Consider the following 7,891-nt stretch of genomic DNA (forward strand, 5'->3'; position numbering starts at 1 on the left):
TTTATATAGATAAAGGGAACATGATTAAATGATTTTGACACGGGCTAACATAGCTGAAATGACCTACACGTGCTTTCTTTCATATTTCAGTTGTTTAGGGTAGGCTGGGAGGTTCTCAAAGGCTATTCTCATTTCAGGACACTAAAATGGGCTAATGTAACATTTTTCTAATATATTAAAACCAAATTTTACACATCAAAATAGAAATGTATATTACAGAAGTTTAAATAACTCCGGGAGCAAATGCAAATGTTTTGTTGAGAAATTTAGTATGAGCATTCAGATGATGGACATGGCAACAACGAAACTGATTATTTGTTGAGATTTCAGTCGTTGAATAGATGTTGCATCAACTCGTGATGCATCTGTCTTTGATGAACCTCTGGAATCTTATGAATTGGTTAATAATGTTGATTGTGCAACAATTTTGACTAGATATACGTTGGATTCTGTTTTAAGTGATGGAATTGATGATATTGTAAGACATAATATTGCGGAGAAGTGCACTATTTCTCTAGGGCATAACCTTAAAACCTTCATATCTGCAAAAGTTAGTACAGCGTACAAATTATGGAGCCTGAAGTTTAACCCTAACATAACTCAAAGTATGAATGTAAATAGGTCGAGGACAGTGGCTCTTCAGAATCCAGATCTTTATATTGACAATGTATCTCTTATCATAAACAACTTACTTAAACTTATAGGTGTGATATTTGATTGTGAATTTATTTTTGAGGAAAATATCTGGCCTGTATCTTCTTAAAATGCACACACAAAAAATGTACATATTTTGAAAGTTTTACTTTTATCACCGTCTACTTTAGAATTAGTTGGGAGAATACCTTGTTATCAGTTTTAACAACCTACTATCGAATTTTAAATTTTTCTTCAGTCTTATACTTCGCCATCTCTCTGCTAGGGTTTTGCAACACTTACACTCTTATATAGGCTACTGTTTTCTTAATTTGCATAATTTTGGAAAGGAAATAAATGATCCATATTGTATTCTTTATCTTTGCACAGGTCATAAACATCATCTACTGTATGTATGTTACCTTGAAGCTTGTTAACCTTCCTTTCATGACTAGGATGGCCTTATCCATAAGAATTTCTGTAATATAAGACTGTGGGCTATTCCATTCTATAAATCTCAATATTTTCATCCTTTTCTTCATTTGTTTCCAAAATCTTTTCCTGAATTCTTCACTAACTGTAGAATCTAGGAGATGGCCAGTAGATTATTTTAAAAAACCATGTAATTCCAGAACATGTCACACTCCAAGAATGAAATAAAGAATAATTGAAATGGGTGACGACCATGTAAAAAAAATGACCAACTGAACAAATCGTAGGAATAAAAAGTATGAAATTATCATGGAAGTGTACAATAAATATATCCGGGAAAATCTGTGAGCCGCTATAAGATTCATTAGAAAATAATAAGAGAAGCTGAAAAGTTTAAATGTATAGAAATCATTAAATCATAGGATGGAATGAAGCACTGATAGTCAATAAAATGAATGAAAAAGATATAGCAGCCATTAAGTGCCCTGCAAGAACAACAGAAAACATAGAGATTGAGGGAAAAGTAAGACAAGGAACTATTATGAACCCAAGCTATGTAACATAGTGACTGACAAAGTGGATAGCATTAATAGAAAAAAATATAACGTTGATAAGGATTATGGAAATTGAATCATTGGTATTTGGAAATGATATTATGTTTCCCGCAGGAAGGAGTAAAATGTGCTACAAGTAACTGTCATAGTTTGGAGATCTTAAAGAAGTTCACAGTCAATATCAATCCCAAAAAATCTAGTGCATTAACGATTAACAGAAGAAAGAATAAGAAAGAAGAGATTTAAACAAAAAGGAAGATTTGGCCAGTGAGTTTAGTTAATGAATATAAGTATCCGGGAGAATGGTACACTGAGAAATACGAAAATATGGCGATATGAGAAAAGTAGGAAAATGGCATTAGAAGTGCGAGAGAAAATATATGAAGCAGTAGTTGTACCAGCAATATGTGCTTAAGTGGAGACCTGGAGTGAAATGAGACATAAAGATATGAAAGAGCTAGAAAACATTCAATATAGGAGGATAAGAAATATGTGTGAACAACTAGCAAATACTCCACTAGCAAGTACTCCATATCTTAAAGAAGTTCACAGTCAATATCAATCCCAAAAAATCTAGTGCATTAACGATTAACAGAAAAAAGAATAAGAAAGAAGAGATTTAAACAAAAAGGAAGATTTGGCCAGTGAGTTTAGTTAATGAATATAAGTATCCGGGAGAATGGTACACTGAGAAATACGAAAATATGGCGATATGAGAAAAGTAGGAAAATGGCATTAGAAGTGCGAGAGAAAATATATGAAGCAGTAGTTGTACCAGCAATATGTGCTTAAGTGGAGACCTGGAGTGAAATGAGACAAAGATATGAAAGAGCTAGAAAACATTCAATATAGGAGGATAAGAAATATGTGTGAACAACTAGCAAATACTCCCCTAGCAAGTACTCCATATTGGGGCATCCGTGCAGAAAAAGGAATATGGCCAGTGTCTTGCAGAATGGAAAGTGCTGGAGTAGCATCATTGATGAAATTTGTTGTAAATGTGGTATGGAAATAGAAGAAACAAGAAGTTTGGGGAAAAGAGCCTGGAAAAAGAAATTAAGAAAATAATTCCAGGTTATAGGTTCTTCGTTGCTTCCACCACAGCACAATGATTGTGGGCACACTACTAGAAGTGAATATCAAAGCGCTGCAATCCGCAGAATATTCATTGCCATTAGTTACCTCCTACACAGACAGCGCAGTTTGCATACTTTTATTTCTAACTTCCAGGGCCTGTCTAATATATCGGGCAACATATTTAGCTGGTGTTTCTAAATTCTTAATTCTATGCCATGCCTCTAAATTTTCTTAATTCAATACAGCAAAACACATGCCCCGTAGTATCATATGCTTCACTACACAATACTTAAATCCTATCCTTTTCATTCCTCTTTCTATAATTTTCTTTTAATTCTATCATATTTAACCTTGTTTTCATAACTATTACTGCTTCCTTCCTGTTAAGTTCTCCTATGTCGTCTCTTCTGCCATTACTATTCACAAACCTCAGTTTGGTCATTTCTGTTTTCTTTTCTTCTATTTTTCTTTTTCTTTTTTTTCATTTGCCACTTTACTTTTTATTTATTACTTGAGTTCTTGCTTTTTATACTTTTTTTTCAATTTTGATATTTTTTTTTCTATAGGACTTTTCCCCCATCATTCCCCATATGGTTCCCTTAGTTGGTCTTCCACTATCACCTTAAAAGTCGTTTATCATCTGATGTTATGTTATTATTAAACAGCATTACCTTTTTATACTCCATTCTATTTTCAACCAGCCATAGTCTTGTTTCTGCTATTAACCCTTAATAAGGTGTGGTTGTAACCTGCTCAAACATTCCTCTCAAGATCTTGTACTGTATCCCCTCTAGTTCTTTCATTTCTTTTTCTTTTATTACACATCATGTCTCAATATTTGCAAAATATTATAGGTATTACTACTGTTTCGTAAATCTGTATTCTCACTAGAAATGCCAAATCTCCTGCTCTGTTACTGTCTCTATACTTCCCAAAGTCTTGCATCAATGAATTCTATCTTTGCTTCCTATGGTAAGACCAAGGTTTCCCCTTTAGCCAAGGAGGAGCATGGCCAGAAATTTGGTTTCGTTCACCCCATGATACACCAAAGGTTAGACTTCATTTTCTGTTAGGGGCTTAACTGAGGAATATTTTCAGCCTGGATGTACAGTGAAATTGCGGTATCACTTAATTTTAACAGACCGATTTGTATAACAGTTCAAAGCGGAAATCATGACAAGAGTTGATTGTGAATCAAGTTTTTACTATATAAGTGTAAATGGGGTATTCATTTGAAAGCTATTAATTTCAGCTTTTTATCAAGCACAATTTCAATTCCGTAAAATAAAAAAAAAAAATCCCATAATTGGTGATGAAAGCAAGCTATTTTAAAAGTGTCGATAGACCCAATGGTCAATATCCTTCATTTTCATTTTAACATTTATCATATTTTAAAAAAATATAACAAGATTAGATGAAAAATGGTATTCATATGAAAGCTTATCAAATCGGTTGTCCAATAATCTCCCTAATCACTCAGTAAGATAAAAACTTTCCTACAATTGGTGCTGAAAGATAAGTAATTTGAAAACATCAGTGGATTTGAAAATCTGCTATATCACAGTCCTCATATCATCTTATGCAATATACCTCAATATATCAAAAATTAGAAAAAAAAGTGTTTTCTGGGCCATAAAATTAAATTTAGATATGATATTGATAAATGTAATAAAAACAAGTTTATTTCATAATTGTATTCATATACTATTTAGTGATATAATATATCTTATTTTATATTTAAAAATAAAAAAACCTAAGAACTGAAATTTATGTGAAAGCATATAACAATAATTTTTTTAGTATTTTGTTATAGGCAATGACTTATGAAGTATTTTGTTATAGGCAATGACTTATGAAGGTATCCTCTCTCAGAATCCTATAACATTTATTATTGAAAATATATCTTATCTCAGTTAAACTTATGAAAATAAAATGTAATTGATTAGCCTTATATAGTGACAACATAAACTCACATCATGTTAACTTGATATTCATATATGGAGGCTAATGTTCATTTCAAACTGAAAAGTTATTTCAATTCTTACATATTAGGTTCATTCATCATCATCAGATTCACTATCACTTATTTGACGAGATTTAAATGCATTGAAGCAATCGTCCTCACATCACTCCGCATTCTCTACAGGTATACACATAATAAAACATTAAATTGCATTATAGCGCACCGTGCCGGTTGACGCCAGGTATATTTTCCCATGAATCATATTTTTAGAAAACAATATAGATGTAACATCACATATTCTAATAACTTCTAGAAACTTCTGTACTGATATAGCAGTGCATATTTAAAACAAAATGAACAAACTTTCAAATTAACATATAAGCCTCCTCTGCCGCCCAGGAAAAACCATAGATAAAAAACAAAATCTCAAGCTTTGAAAAAACTATGGAAACCTGTGTATCCACGGCAATAATGCAGAGTAAGCCAAATTTGAGTGGTGGAACCTCACTCTTGTACTACTAATAAATAATAATGATAATAATATTAATAATAAATTCGACTTGCTCGGGCTAGCGTGCGCTAGAAAGTGACCACTTACTAAATACCTCTTCAAACATCGAATACGTTTCACCCAACACTAAATTCTCATTGGCCACTGCCTACATAACAACTGAACTTAAGTAACAAGACACTTAAGATCTGCTTACATGTCGTTAGGACAATTATTTTTCGCTATACTTCGTAACGCGAAAAAATTCTAGTCCTCACTTCACTCCGCATTCTCTACAGGTATACACATAATAAAACATTAAATTGCATTATAGCGCACCGTGCCGGTTGACCCTAGATAATACCAAAGAAAGGGAGAGAAGGAAAGAAATGGAGAGAAAGAAATAAATGTTCCGAGTGAATGATTTACACATTTAACCTCTTTTTGAAGCCTTTGACAAACATGTTTACTTGAAACAGACTACCAACACTCATGTCTTTGAAGACACCTATCAATATTGACGTTATCGTTTGCAATGTTTGAACTTTTAGCCACAGTTTTAACAAAAAATTCTGTTTGGTTACATTACAGGAGCTTTTAAAAAACTTCTTAAAGATAAATTGATCAAAGGACAAAATCATTCCAGCTTCCTCTGTATCATGCAAAATACATCAAATATGGAAAAGCATTTGTGACAACTTCAGATATCAAAAACTTCACAGTATTGGTGATTTTTCATTTTTTTCTGTTCAACTAAGAAATCTTTAAATTACGATAAACTTAATTCCCCAAATCTCAGATAAGAAAACTTTAATGATCTATCAAAATAATAAAGAAGTTTTTCAATATAGGAAAATATAAACCGCGCAGATTCTGCAACACCTGATTATCAAAAAGATACTTTGTATACTCCGATCTACCAGCTTAATGTTTCACAGGTGCTTGCAAAGATTTAACAAGTGAATTTTCCGTTGCATCTATGTAACCCCTCATTTCCTGCATCCACATTATGGCATAAATAGTTTGATCACTGGAGATTACTAAAGCACCGGAATCTAATAAAAGCGTGATAAATAAAGCAACATACAATGGCATTTCGCTTTGCTCGTGACCATTATTGTAAGTTTCTCTTTGTTGAAAGACAAGTTTGTAGGCCTTGTCGGTGCTGTCATTCATCGATGATAGAAGATGCCCATGACAACTGAGGTCCCCCAATTTCCTGTCCAAATTAGATGCCACCGTCAAAGACGACTGCTGGCATTTCATTGCATTCACGATCCTGGAAAGCAGATTCCAAAAATAAAACATTGTACATATAGGCTTATAATTTCAAAAAACTTTACCTTCTATATCAAAGTTAAATTTCAGCGAAAAATTTCCCATTTTTTTTTTTTTTTTTTATCTTTGCCGTGTGTAATAAACCTTTTGTTACGTAAACACTCAAAGTTCAACAATAAAGTTTCCCTCGATAATATCAAAAGTCAAGATGGAGAGGACTTTCACTCTGGAATATTCTACTTAAGTGAAGAATTTTTACCTCCATTTTATTAATAACCTTTGGTATAGAGCACCAAACCTCAAGTTAAAACATCAATTCCCTCTGTACCGGGACACCAATATTAGAGATTAAAAACCTCAACATATTTTTAAAAGTGGCAAAACAGTCTTAAGAATGAATAACTCTCACAAGTCCCTAACTCTGAAAAATGTAAGCAAGAATTGACCATTCATCCATGTTAGTTGACAACACTTCAAAAAATACGCTCTTTTGTACTCTTTCTGGGCCAACATACATTGATGACCTGAACAGTGTATTCAGTACAAGTTTAAATTCTTTGGTTTTCTATGATTTCTAAATCTGGCTTTTTGCTACCTACTTGCATTAAAATCAAAAATTTTTTGTTATCTGGAACAACGTTCAAACATTGTCAAAGTACTTTACATAATTCTGTCGACTGCCTCCTGCTCCTTCATGTTTAATTTTTAAGATTCATTTGCTGTCCAGTTTCCAACCAAACTTTTCATGATAAAAAAAAATCGCTGTATTCATCGCTAAAAACTTCAAAATTACTCCAAACCTACTACTGAGGTGTCACAACTTATAAATTTCCCAACACCAGAGGCGTCACAATATAACTTAAATCTGAGGAGTCACAATATAGCGGTAAATTTCCTATGTCTGAAGCGTCGCAATATAGCTGTAAATTTCCTATGAGGCGTCGCAATATATTGATAAGATTGCCTACATCCGAGGCTTCGCAATGTGATAAATTGCCTACATCTGATGCGTCACAATATAGTAATAAACTGCCTACATCTGATGCGCCTACATCTGATGCGTCACAATATAGTAATAAACTGCCTACATCTGATGCGCCTACATCTGAGGCGTCACAATATAGTGCTAAACTGCCTACACCTGAGGCGTCACAATATAGTGCTAAACTGCCTACACCTGAGGCGTCACAATATAGTGCTAAACTGCCTACACCTGAGGCGTCACAATATAGTGCTAAACTGCCTACACCTGAGGCGTCACAATATAGTGCTAAACTGCCTACACCTGAGGCGTCACAATATAGTGCTAAACTGCCTACACCTGAGGCGTCACAATATAGTGCTAAACTGCCTACACCTGAGGCGTCACAATATAGTGATAAACTGCCTACATCTTAGGCATCACAATGAAGTAATAGGTTAAATAAGTCTGATGCAAGTATATAGTTAAAGTAACGACCAAAA

This window comes from Palaemon carinicauda, chromosome 4 (genome assembly GCF_036898095.1).
Source record: "Palaemon carinicauda isolate YSFRI2023 chromosome 4, ASM3689809v2, whole genome shotgun sequence".
Lineage (NCBI taxonomy): Eukaryota > Metazoa > Arthropoda > Malacostraca > Decapoda > Palaemonidae > Palaemon > Palaemon carinicauda.